The 12,629-nt window shown below is 39.2% G+C and overlaps 1 pseudogene; it reads right to left on the minus strand.

Moving 5' to 3' along the window:
• Positions 1-691: 691 nt before the first annotated feature.
• Positions 692-10,214, minus strand: LOC119029318 (annotated as a pseudogene).
• Between the last annotated feature and the right edge of the window lie 2,415 nt (positions 10,215-12,629).

Below are 12,629 nucleotides of genomic sequence, written 5' to 3' on the forward strand. Positions count from 1 at the left end.
GAACTTAACAATGTCAAAGTACATGTTTATTTATGCAATCATCGGGTTTAATGTTTTATTTGTACAGTGTTCAACATGTCAGATCTTTTTAAAAAAATGCATTGTAAATTAAAAAAAAAGTGAAAGAGTGAGCATTTACTCGTTTCTGTTGACCCCTTTTGACAACGTTTTTGTTTTAATTTATCATTCTGATGTACATACTTAATGGCTGTACAATAGATTTGTTCCCTATGAGTCTCACTTTTACATTACTATCTGTCTTTTTTTTCTGGTAAAACAAAGTCAAGCACTTCATAGTAAATGAATGAATGAATGAATGAATGAATGAATGAGTAATTGGTTAGGGTTAGGGTAAATTTATGAAAAAGGAAATGTGGGAACATAGGGCCTAATTGTGAGAAAAATCTTACTGCCGGGTCTCGAGACAGACAAAAGCGGCATTCTTTCTACGAGATCAGCGAGCAGCGAACCTGCCTACTTATTAATACAACCAGTTTTACTCTGTCTATTCATGTTGGTGGTTCAGGCTTTCCAGGTCAAATTGGGATTAGCCAGGCTGTTGGCTGTAACCATGTTGCTACTATCTTAGTCTTTGTGACAGCGGCACCAACAGTAATACCACAGGGAAACAGTGAAAGATGAAACATTTTTAAATTAAAATAGGCTTCTGCAAAATTCCTCTGCTTCCCCTCTCCGCTATAGGCACAGATAAAGCTTCACCTCTTATAGATCCTTCCAGAGGTGTTCCATCCTCTTGATAAACTGCATCAGATCACCCCTTGCCTGGCACTTTTTGAGGTCACCTAACAGACGCTTTTTCAAAGCGTGAGCAGTCTCACTATAGTCGACACTGATAGGAGCCATCGGTGGAGTTCCATGCCAAAGTGAAGGAATGTGCCAGCTGCAAGTGTCTCGATCAAACTCCACCACATCTGAGACCCTGGTGATTTTTGCCTTCTTCATCCTACTGTCTTTCCGGATGATCTCATTGAGCTTCTCCCACCAATCTTTACTGTTGCGCCTCTTTGCAACTGGCTTCATGTCAGTGTGAACGAAATAGCACAGTGGCTTCGATTTCACATCCTTTAACCTTGTGAAAGCATACAGCACCATCTCCAAAATGTCTTGCTCACTTGAGTTGTCTCTGGAAATGCTGACAATTGTGGCATCACTTAGTGCTACAGCAAGGCTGGCTACTTCCTTATCACGTTCGTGACTATGATCATCGTGAACCATCTGATGCGGTTTCAGTCCCTCAGTGTCAATGATCATGATGCAGTCACACCCCAGCTCTTCTTTGACTTCTGTGTCAATACTGATCAGTTGGATGGACGCCCCGCTGGTGCATGTTCCTTTGCTGACAGCAAACCTGACTCCAAACATGGTGTTCAGCAGAGTTGATTTTCCTGTGTTTTCAGCGCCGATGATAGTAATGACCTTGAGCTTACTGTTGGACTGCATTATGTAGTGTAGCTCAGTAAGCACCTCAGTGATCCATTTAACTGGGATGTTTGCTGCATCTCCATCAACAAGCTCAAGAGGGAAGCCATCCTGTAACATCTGAGCGCACAGGGCAGGGAGTTGTTCCCTGATTTTTCTCTGAACACTGTAATCTGGCAGGTAACTCGCACATTCATACAGCTGCCCACACTCTCGAAGAAAGTGCTCCAGGAGTAAAGAGCGAGCAGATATGTGCTTGTCAATCGCCGCTATTTCTTCTGTATGTTGGGGAAGTTTCTGACTGAGCTCTTTGTACTGATCCTGCAGAGCTGATAGTTGGTTCCAGGACAGCTTGTCCAAATCCATCTCCAGCCATTTGAGGAAAAAGGAGCGTTGCACTTCGGATGTGACCACACTGCGAAGGAAGCTTGACATAACAGGTGTCATCTCAAATTTTAGCTTGATTCCTGAAGGGCTTTGATCAGCTCTGTTTCAGTCTTTTTCTTTTGGCTCACATTAGTTTTCTTTAAACTTGGTTTCAACGTCAGCGTTTGTAGTGTAAAGGTCTTCCCCTGTGCACTGCTAATCAAAATGACATTCGCTTTTACATCTTTCCCTGTCAGATCCTTAAAGAAATCAGCTTCTGATTCATCACAGAAGATGTAAATTGCTGCGGATGTCCGACAGAGGAATAAGAATTGCTTGTCAAAGGCCCTAATGTCTCCTCTGAGGTTGGCGACAGCCAGTGGCTCAGTGAATCTGTCTACTTTCCTGTCCCCACATGGGTGGTAACAGCTAATTTCAACGAGTCCCTCTGAAATCCTCCTGGGAACTTCACCGCAAACCATGTTGCGATGATAGAATGGGTCATGGCACTGCTGAGAGTTACCAAGCAGTTTGTTCAGCATCTGAGACTTGGACAACATCATCCTGTCCAGCCTGACGAATGACACCAGAGGAATATCAGAAAGTATAATTCTTTCTACGCAGCTTAACTTTCGGAATGCCAGATTTGAGGGACTGAAGGTTCTGACAATTTCACGCATGGACCACAGCATCAATGTGATTTGCTTTGTTTCATAGTTGGGCAGCAAGAGTGGGACAGCAAACTGGCAGAGTACCATTTTCAGAACTATGTGCTGCTGAAGGAAACTGTCTGAACAAAGAAGCAGCGCAACAATTAGGTCTAGGGGATTAATGGCATTGCTTTTGTCTGTGTCCACATCATAGGAACCACATCTGACACTTCTAGCATTTGCGTTCAACATTGTAAGTTTCTTCAAAAAAGCCCCAGGAAGTGACTCTGCAGTGTCAAGCCTGTTTTCTGACATATCGTCTTGTTTGATCTTCATAACAGTGCTCAGTGTTAGCTTGTCGTCATACTGGTCTTCAAGTCCCATCTTTGACAGCGCCTCTGTGAGGCATGCCTCTGTAAATCAACACAAAGAGATAAATCAGTATTCATGATGTAACAATTAATTCCATTCCAGATACTTAATCATTTTGCTCAGTTCGTTTTAGAAAGACCTTCTCAAGTGTAAGTAATAAGTTGATACTGGATCACAGATTTAAATGGAGGTTAAAGTTTTGGTACAACAGAATTTAGTTTAATTTTGGTTGAGAGGGAAAAAAACTGAGGTTTAAAGAGAGGTTTAACTTCAATCTTTCTTAATTTTTGTGTTACGTTAAAAGTTTGGTGCAACACAGTTTAAACTTAAACCATGATTTATTCGGGTTTAAAAGTTGATCCTTGTTGACAAAATCTGACCTAAATCTTGACTTACACAATTTCAGCAACAGAATTTCAGACTTAACTTGCTAAATACCACAGAAAAATAAGTAAGACAACTCCATGTGTGGGGGGAGGGTGTCCAACCCACATTCAAGTCCGGTTGGATCGACGACTCACAAGTGGCCCTAACGACTCTATAAGAACACTCCCACATGGGGTTTAGACCTGAAGAAGCCTCTTGGATGAGAGGTGAAATGTCTTCCAGAGACTGAAACAAGTCCAATTGCCTACAGTATAACACTTAGAATTACCATGACCTGCTTTAGATTAAAAGATATCAGAGAAACGTGTGTTTTGAATATTAAATTCGATATAACTCCCACCTGTGTGTATAGTTGTAGAGACTGGCTCACTGCACACATCGCCCAGCACTGTAGAAACAGTAATAATGTACTCTGTGTCTGGCTCTAAATCAGAGATCATCTTGTAGCAGTCTTCTGTGTGTACTGCTAAGGAATCTTTCCCTGGACTCGTGATGGTTATGAGGTACTGATGTGGAATTCCCTCCATTTTTTCTCCTTCCGTCCATTTTAAAGACAGAGCTGTGGCCTCTGAATGTCCTTTTTTTAAGTGTCGAGGGGCTGGCACCGCTGCAAGAGAGCAGTTATTTGAAACGTGTGTGAATGAGACAGGAACACTATGTAGTGAAAGAAACATGAAATGTGTTTGCGTCCCTTTTATTACCTGTCACAATAGATGCCTCGACACATTCACTTAAATTGCCATCCTTGTCTTCTGTGGCCACTCTGAAAAAGTACTTTTGTCCAAGTTGGAGTTTGTTTATTTCAATTTTGTGAAAACCTCTGATGACGAGGCAACCCGTCGTCTTCATAGAGGAGCCCCACATAACTCTGAAGCTGGCAGGCCCCTCCAGTCCCTTTGGGCATCCCCAGCTTAGAAGCACAGAGTTTGGCTTCACTGACAGGAATGTGATCTTACCAGGAGGGGGCACCACTGTCAAACATAAAACAGCACAAGAAATACTTAAAGCCACTCTTACATTCACAAACCCATTATTGTAATCCCAATGGTCATCACGTGTAAAACACTTTCTAATGCTGCACACTCATTTCCATTCAATAGGAGCTTGTATTTTCAGCTATTGAAACTAAAAATGCAATTCTGTTTTTTTTTTATTATTTCTCATTAATATTATTAATATAAAAATAATGAGTTTAATTGCTGAGAATAATATATTTGCTTGAGTGTCTGCTTCATCATCATTACAAATTATTCAGCCAGTGAATTATGATTTCCATTTTAATTGAATACTGTCACACATTTATATATCAGCCTGTGTTCTTGGTAACTGGCACTGGAGATGTAGAAATCTCTTGTAAATATTATCAAGATGAAGATTAATAGATTAATAGACAGGTGGATAAATAGGTACATTGAACAGCCGCTGTACTCTACAACACCACCAATAAAAAGAATTATGATTTTTACCTCTGCCCAGCTATGCGGCGCGATATGCTTTTTTAACTGTGGATCAAAGTCTATCTCTCTACATGTCATAAAATAAGGGAGACAGCACCCTTTTTACTGTTGACTAGATTTTACTAGTTGGGAGGAAACTTTCAACAACCCCTTTGTATGAAACTCTTTCTGTTTCTTGGATCCAGTATATGCCTTGTCAACTGGAGAATTCCTCATATTGTTTTAACTGCCAGCCAATCACATTGCTGATCTGCCCCAAGATAATTGTAATTAAAGGGCCATATGAGTGAAACCCAAATGTATGTGTGACTGCGCCTGTACCTCTGAAGTATTCACTCACCTGTCTCTGTTAGTCCAGAGCTCTGTTATCCATCACCGCAACACACATGCAACAGAATAGAATGAATTAGCAAAATGCAGCGTGTTACTATTGAGATATTTTTCCCGTTGTTTACACATTTTCAGATCTTCACCTGACTTGCATGTCTCCTCTTCCAGATGATGTCATGACCTTTGTGGTTTTTCCGGGCACATTGGCTGCATATCTGAGTCCGATCAGTCCTGCAGAACAAGTCTAGAGGCTTTTTGTGTTGCAGGCAGCGCTTCCTCACGCCTTCCTGACACACATCGATGAGTGTGTGTTCCTCCAGAGCTTCGTTTTTGTAATGGTCCCATGCATCATTCGCACAGAAGGAGATGTCACAGGTCAGGCAGGTCTTCATAGCTCGAGCTTTAGAGCAGATGTCACATATCACCTCCTCATCTTCTCTGTTAAACAGATGAAAAAGTGCATAAAGCAGTGCAAGAAATGTTCGCTATGTGTGAGCCTGGCTCTTAAACATTAAAGATGGGGGGACTAGTTAAGTTTCTTTTCCATAAGCACACTGTGTGAAGGTAGAAAGGTGGCAGGGTCCGCCAAATAGAAAAAAAACCTAACCCTTTAAGGTTGGTTTCTTTATTAATTTAGTCATGAAAACGAAGATAGCTACTTTATTTAGTTTGTTTAGACATAAGAAATCAGTCAATCAACATTATTCATCTCTGACTCTGATCACTCTACTAAGGTATTGAATTTAAGAAATGTCTCACGAATCAGTTGTCTCCTCATCAAATACTGAATCCCTCGACCCAGTCGTGGATGAGTATGCTGTCTGTGCTTCGAACTGAACACCACTGGAAGACAAAATAGTTAAAAAGATTCAACAGATGTTGACAATAATCTGTAATTAAAAGCTGTACACTGACACTGCCCTCTTTCTGTTTTTTAAGTCATTCATATTCAAAATGTAATAGTAAAGAATTACAAAGCAGAGATTACAATGACTGTTGCAACATCCAGGAGGAATCAAGAGGTGAGGATGAATCAGCCTTTATATGCTTTATGGTTGATATATGAGTCATTATTCATTTCTGATACATTGATTAAATATTGTTTCTGTATGGAACAAGTGATCATTCATTATTCATTGTAACAATATCACATATAGTCTTGTTTCTTACGTTTCATTTTGGAGGAAATTGGTTATGGCATCTTCTGAATCATTGGACATGACACTCTCACATGCAGGAAATGAAGGGTAGGAGGGTTTGACCAGATTCCTGAAAATTATATAGAAAAATATTCATGAAGGCCATATAAATGTACAAATATTAAAAACTCAACTAATGCAGCTCTCGACCTTTCAGTTCAGTCGACAAATTCTTCAAAAGCTGATGAATGTGTGTCTCTCATTATGAAATGAAGCGTTCGATTAAAGCTGCAGCTGGTAAGATGATAGAAAGCAGCAAGACCAAACCAAAGTAAAAAAATAAATAATTCCACATGCTCTCTCTCAGTGCCAAAACACATGATCTGACTTCACAGACAATGACAGCCCTAGCTGTAGTAGCTCTCACTGGCAGCACGGTGATGTGTTTGCAGCTAGTTCGCTACCTTCCACAATCTTTCTTAGCTATTTCAGTTTAATTAACACATAAATATTTGCCACAATCGTATAAACAGTTGTCACCTCAGTCTAAAAAGGCTAACAAGTGCAAATTGTGTAGGTGTGTGATTTGTGCTAATCGCTAAATGATTTTGTTTGTGCTGCCTTGTAAGGCTCAGTGGCTGTGTGCTTTGTGCTGTTTGTTTAGTGGATGAATGAACAGTCTGTCACTGCCAGTACTGCTCACTGCTGAGTTATCAAGCTGCTGTAGAGCAGGCTGTGTACTGTGAGTACACTGCTTACCATATCCAAGTAACTCAAGACTCACATTATCATAATGACTGCAAATAATGAGCCTGACTACAGGGTAAACAAATTGTTTACATGAAAACCCCACTGGTACTGACGTGCATCTTATCATTTCTGAGCATCTACAAATGTCAGCGACTTTTGTTGAATGCATCAAATAAAATCAGATTTTTTTTTTTGCCCATCAACCTTTTGTTCTTTTAATAAGAGCACATGAATTAATGTGAACAGTGATTTTTACCAGCTTTGGTCATTAAGGGCTCTGGGACCAGTTGTTAGTACTGGATACACAGCTGGTACAGGACCCTGCGGCTTAACCCTGAAAGTCATTACACACATCACACAGTATACATGTCTGTCAGTTTTCAGTTGGTCTAGTTAATCAGACAGAAGGTCAGCATGGTATCAGACAAATATTCATGCAGGAAAAATACCATTGTGGAATCTCGGAATGAGGCAGATGTCCACCCCAGGCTTTAGGTACCCCGTATGCTTTTGATCTGAAAGGAGGGGTTAAGAAAAAAAAAAATCAGTCATGTCAAAACCAAAGATGCAGGAATTTTCCATCACCAAGTTTCCAAGTATCAACTATGCTGACAAAAGACAAAAATCTACAAAGCCATTCGCTTTGTCTATATAACAGGCCTGTCATTTTTGTTATGCATTATTTGGTATTGTTGTTTAATGATGCAAAATACATTTTCATTAGATTACTTAATTAATCGATGGGATAATCAGTAGAATACTCGATTCTAAAAATATTCGATAGCTGCAGCCCTAGACACAAGTCTTACATTTTGTTGTCAGGGATGCCTGATCTCTTAAATCTGAAAATATGACAACACCAATTGTCTGTGAACCCCTGAACAAGAACAGCATTTGTCTGATCATAGCTTGACAACTATATGAACACAGAGCAGACGTGTCATGCTTAGGCTTGGATACCTTAAAGGGTTTTAGCAGGGGCCATAGAATGTGTCCTACACAAGAGTTTTGATTAATTTCATTAAAACTGGCTGGCCATTGAGCATAAGCATGAACAGCAAAATAACCTACAGGCTAGGCTTATTGGCTGTCGGTGCTAACTTCATATTTAGCGCACACTTTTTGTTTCCTTCAGACAGAACTAGGTCAGCTTTTTCCATCTGTTTACAGTAATTTTGTCAAGCTAACTGGTTGTTGGTGATCACTTCATATTTAGCACACAGACATGAGAGTGGTATCAATTTTGTCATCTAACCCTCTACAAGAAACTGAATCTAAGTGAAACTGTGAACTTATGATTTCTTACCGTTCTTTTTTTAAGTCTACGATGGGTTCATTGGACTGTGCAGACTTCACACTCGCAGATCCACTGGGCAATGGGCTTGGTATCCTCAATCTGAAATTCATTATGCAATTTTAGGAAAAGTTTAGTAGCCTAACTATCTTTAGCCTATCTTTTGGATTATCATTTACACTCTCAAACGTTTAGGTTTAGACACCAAAACAACTAGTTAGGTTTGGATGAGATCATACTTTTAAAATAACTATTTCAGTCTTGTAATGTAAGTGACGTAACTCACATCACATGAAATCCGCAGAGTACGTCATTAATGTACATGAACTGACTTAGGGACCATAAATTAAAACCAAATTATTCTGGACTCCTTGTCACAAACTGAACATGATCTCCAGTCTCTAGAAGGAAAGTCCAGTGTATGACCCATCCAGCCACTTCAACAGCCCCCTAATTCACACCTTTTCCCTTCTTAAACTGACGTTATACTGCCAGGCTGCTGTATTTGATGCTTTGGGAGTGAGAGCAGACTGGAAAGTACAATAAAGTCACTTAATAAAAAGAGGAAAATCAAAAGCTGCTTGTTCAACTTTAGTGCCATGTAAAGGAAAAGTTTAACATATTTGGAAATATGCTTCTTTTCTTGCTGAGAGGTAAATGAGACAGTTGACACAACACTCATGTCAGTATGTCCATACAGCCAAGACAGGGTTAGCTTGCCACAAAACAGCTAGCCTGGCGATGAAGTCTTTACTATTTGATCTTTAATGAACAAGCAAGATACAACCTGTTGATGCATGAGCAGTAGAGGCACTGGCAGGCACTTTTTGTTTCCTTCAGACAGAGCTAGGTCAGCTTTTTCCATCTGTTTACAGTAATTTTGTCAAGCAAACTGGTTGTTGGTGATCGCTTCATATTTAGCATATAGACATGAGAGTAGTATCAATTTTGTCATCTAACCCTCTACAAGAAACTGAATCAGAGCATTTCCAAAAATGTGAAACAAGTCCTTCAAACCACGAGCAAGGAAATGTCTTGCATCAAAGATTTCACTTGCATGAAAGCAGCTTACATGAATACATTCAATTTTTTCATTTCTCAGTGAAACTGTGAATTTATGGTTTCTTACCATTCTTTTTTTAAGTCTACGATGGGTTCATTGGACTGTGCAGACTTCAGATGACCTTGCAATTTAAGTCTGCTATCAGGTCAATTATTAGTTGCTACATTATTTATGAGTGAGTGGTTTCCTTGTATGTGTCTGGGTGAGGTAACCAAGATAAATTCTATTCAGTTATGTTGATAGGGCTATCAAGTATTGAATCTTGTTCTCGAATCATGACTTTGCTCTTATAAGCGACACCAGCTCAGGTCTATCATAACAAATGTGTTTACTGGAAAACAGCTTGCATGTAATAATTCCCAGAACAGTTCATGACCTCTGATTTGTTCACACAATGTAAAACTAGTGTTAGCTACACAAACACTGTACATGGGCGAGTTATATCAGCAGTGATATTTTCAGCTTAGCCTTGCATTTCATGTTTGTAGGTGCGAAGGCAGTAATTATGCCCTCGCTGCTGCACTATGATGTGAGGGGAAACATCAGAACCCGTGTACACATTTGGTGTGACACATGGCCTCCATAAGTCTATAGTGGAGTTAGCAAAGACAAATAATATAATGCATTAGAAATAAGTTTATTGAAAAGAATTAGAAATACATTTCGGAGAGGTGCAGGAATACTTGGCAAGGCAATTTGAAAGAAGAAAAAAAAAGTAATGCTGTCCAATTATTGCTTTTTTAAAAAGATGATAAGGAAATGTATGAAGACGAAAGACACTTTCTCCAGTATCATTCATCTGAACATAATTAATCAGAATATATATATATATACGTGTGTGTCTGTGTGGAATGGAAAAATACAAAACCAGCCTACCTGATAGAGTCTCATGGTGAATCATGGTAACTCAAATAGAGCTTGACGTGTTGGGTCAGTGAGTGAAATCACTTGACTATAACGTGTAATGTCACTGGCAAAGTTACTGACCGCTCCCGCAGTTTGTTAATATATAACTACTACTGTAAAAAGCAGAGGGCTGCATACTTCGATCACTGTCTCTATTATTAACATGTTTCAATACATTTTACACAATGTATTCATGTGGTTATTACTATGATGATTACTTATCAGCAGGTAACAATTGACCATTTTGAGTGCTTTGGTATAAAATTCGACGTGTGTGTGTGTGTGTGTGTGTGTGTGTGTGTGTGTGTGTGTGTGTGTGTGTGTGTGTGTGTGTTCAAGTTCAGGTTCCAAAAAGGATAGAATTGCATACAGATATGGGAACTGATTCATGGGTCCTTTCATGAGTGATCTATCAATCGTTGCATCATTTCGAATGATATCCAATGATCGCCAACTGTAGAAAGAAATAAGAGTAATTCGGTTCAGTCTCACAAATATTATATTACTCATTCATCATTTACGTATTTCATTTGTTTGTACTTAGAAATAGTGAGGGGTTTTTTTTGCATATCTTAAACCATAAAAGTCAATGGCCAAGAGTGACAACAGATTGCTTTCAATACTGCTGGCCTTAAGAAAGGGGTTAGGAAATGAACCAAGAGCTAACTCAAAATCCTCATGTAGGCTGCCTATAAATGTTAGATTGAAAAACAAACTTGTAGTTGCTTTTCAAGAAGAGTGGCCACAGATCAAAGTGAATTGCTAGGCTATATATGTAGCATTTAGGTGTATGTAGAGTGCAGAGTCAAGTCTCCCATTGATGTACAGTGCTGTGAAAAAGATGTTCTCCCCGAGGATATTAAAGTCTGTCAAATATTGTTGACTAGCATAAGCAAACAGCACAGCCATCTGGTGCATTTTTTCATTGCCAGGCCCCACTGTAAAAAGTCCTAAATTTATAATCCTACTTTAAAAAGGCACAGAGGTATTATCAGCAAAATGTACTTAATATACATAATAATTACATGATTCTATTAGTACTGAAGCGTCATTATGTAAATAGCATGGTACTGCTACTGTGTGGTGCAGCTAGTTTGAACTACTTTACAGTTTTGTAGTTTGGTCTACTGGTTCCCAAGCAGTGGTTTGGGCCCCCTCCAAAGGGGGAACAATGAGAACAGTCAAAGTGGCCATGAGATTATCTCTATTTTCTAAAAAAAAGTATTCTGACAAGTTTAGACATATAAATTATCCTTTTTACAAGAGGGTACACACCAGAAATGTTGATAAAATTGGTATAATATCTGATAATACAACATGAGTAAATATATAGCACACAATGGAAATATGAAAGTACAGTACAGATTGTAAGGTAGTTGAGTAAATGTATTCAGTTACTTCACACCACTGTTTATCACTCCTCAGCACAACAATGTTTCCACAGTTTCATTTTTTAAACCTCCTCAGTGAGTATAAGACTGCCTGGTGAGGCTTGAATTCACTGTAGCTTTTGGATGGTGTTTCTTCAAAGGAAAAAAGACGTATGTGTTTGTCATTACTGCACAGTAGATCAGGTTACTCTGTGTACACCAGGCCATCTGAACGAGGTGGCACTCTCCCAACTACACCTAAATATAAAGCTGTTATACACAAAAAAATGTAATGATGGAGATCTAACCTTAAGCTCAAATGGAAGATGACACGCTTTTCATGCTGGTGGGTTGCAAAATTCCATTCCTTAAAAAGACAACTTGGATTACATGGGCATGTTACCTGAACATATAATAGGGAACATTCTACAGGTTTTGTGTATAATATCAGACACGTGAGGCCGAGAGCTTTTATTTTACCTCTCTGAGGTGCAGATGCATGGTTCTGCTCCCACACAGCAATACAGCCAAATTGAGAACTCACCACCTACCTGTGTGAGTGGGTGGGGTACAGATCAAGATAGACAGACAGATGAATATACAAAGAGTTAGAGTTTAGAGACACCCAGCTGTGGTTGACCGTCAGTGCCTGTTTGAGTTCTGAATACAGGCCCAAATCTGGAAAAGTTAACTCACTTTTAAAGAAAGAGTTTAGTTTTTGGTTCAGTCAGCCCTTTGGGTTTGGGTTTCGTCAGTTGCCTAAATTGACTGCATGGTAAACTGCAAAATTATTCTATACTGATCAGGCTACTGCCTTTTTCCAAAGCACATGGAGACAAATATCTATAATCTGTACTGTCACATACAGTCATGCCTGGGATGGGATATATAGCCTAGACTCTTTATATACTGTATATATGCTATTTTCTTTTTTGGCTTTATCACGATACACAATATATAACTCAATATTTTGATCTCTTCTCAAAAGTACATCAGTGTTATAACTGGACAACATAATGAAATGCTGCAATATTTTTGACCAAATACCTTATTGAATGGATTACTATTGGTCCCAGGAGGCAGCAGAGTTAAACACTGAGACACT

The sequence above is a fragment of the Acanthopagrus latus genome, chromosome 1 (genome assembly GCF_904848185.1).
Source record: "Acanthopagrus latus isolate v.2019 chromosome 1, fAcaLat1.1, whole genome shotgun sequence".
Lineage (NCBI taxonomy): Eukaryota > Metazoa > Chordata > Actinopteri > Spariformes > Sparidae > Acanthopagrus > Acanthopagrus latus.